This window comes from Tupaia chinensis, unplaced genomic scaffold (genome assembly GCF_000334495.1).
Source record: "Tupaia chinensis unplaced genomic scaffold, TupChi_1.0 Scaffold000539_1, whole genome shotgun sequence".
NCBI classification, from domain to species: Eukaryota; Metazoa; Chordata; class Mammalia; order Scandentia; family Tupaiidae; genus Tupaia; species Tupaia belangeri.
Window position 1 is genome coordinate 1917299 of NW_006160052.1, and position 1669 is coordinate 1918967.

Below are 1669 nucleotides of genomic sequence, written 5' to 3' on the forward strand. Positions count from 1 at the left end.
GAGGCGGCGGCCTCCTGCCAGTCCGTGCCCCTCGAGCTCGGCGCAGTGGGCACTGGGGGCAGCTGGGGAGCTGCTATCTGGGTGTCGGTGAGTTCCAAAGCAGCATCCTTCCAGGGAAGGGGCGAGCTGGCTGTCCCCGAGCCGCCTGCCCTTGTGCCTGCTCCCCGGGGCTCACATTGCCCACTGTGCAGAGGGTGGCACAGTCCAGAAGCAGCCCCGAGGCCCAGGCTGCTGTCCACTCAGAGAGGGGCGGGCACTGTGGCCGACCCAGAGCCAGGCTAAGAGAGCTGGGGCCCCAGGTGCAGCCTCGAGCACACCTCCCCCTGTGGGCAGGGCAGGGGTCCTAGGACTGGCACTGGCCAGAGTGCTGGTGTGACGTGGCAGCCGGGCCCCTAGAGCCGGGGGAGGCACTAGCCCTCCACGAATCAGCACCAAGGGCTCCCCACTGCCCACATGGGCGGGACTGGGCACGCTCCCCAACTCTGCCTTGTGTTTGGAGATGGAGCCAGGCCTTCCCCAAGGGCCCGCCCCTCGGGAGCCATTTGGGAAGGGAGCGTGAGCTTTCCTCCCTTGGCCCACTCTGATCCGGACTCAGAGCATCTTCTGCATCCCGGCTGCGTGGAAGAGAGGCCGGCTCCCACTGCACACGCCTGGGGGAGAGCCACCACCTGGGCCCCACTCCGCTCCCTCTTCCGGGCATCCTGGGTGCTCCTGAGGTGCTCGGGCTACTTCTCCGATGTCCTTTAGGGCAGAGCACCCCCAGTCCCCAGCCCAGCACCCAAATACTTGTCGATGTAACCAATCATCTGAGGCCGCAGTGAGTCTCCGTGGCCCCGTTCATCACTCTGCTGCCCCAGCTCAGAGCTGCGGAACCTGAGGCCAGGCGGGGAGGTGTTCTCCCAGACGAGCCCGTGGAGCATTCCTGATGCCAGGACCCTTGTCCTCGCCACGGCTCCCTGCTGGCCTGTGTCCAGGGCTCTGAGCCAGCCTCCTCGGGAGGGGAACCTCCCTGGTCTAGCAGCCTGTGCCTCTGCCAGGGGCTCCCCACTTCCGCAGGCTGTTTGGCTGGAGGCTGGGGAAGCCCAAGACGAGCACCCTTCTGCAGTGTCGAAGCTGCGATGTCGATTCAGCTGGAGCCAGGAAAGCCCTGCAGCCTTGGTGGGGTCTCTGGCTCCAGTAGCCCAAGTAGCTGCTTTCTCCACGAAACCGCCTTCAGGAGACAGCATTCTGCGACCTCAGAATTCAGAGGCTGGGTCCTCAGTGCCACCTCCACCCCAGCCTGGACCCCTTTCCAGGGGCTGCGGCTGCGGCAGCAAGGCCCAGGCTGGGCCCTGGGGAGGCCGAGGGTAAGGAGTCTGTAAGGTGCAGGGGCTTCTGGGGCCAGCCTGGGCCAGGCCAGAGGGAAGGGCTGGAGACCCAGGGAGCAGAGGGAGAGGCTCCCCCTTCTGCCCTTCGTGGCCTGACCTCACACACACGTTCATTCAACAAGTCTTTAAGTGCCTGTTGGGCCAAGGCACTTCCCGAGGCAGCCCGCAGCTGGTCTCCCTGCCGCCCTGCCCGGCTGTGGAGTGCAGTTGCTCTTGCTGCCCCGCCCTGCCCTGCCCGAGAGGGCCCAGCTGCCCAGGCGCCTGCCGGGGATGCCCGCACCCCAACCCAGCGGCGGGACAGC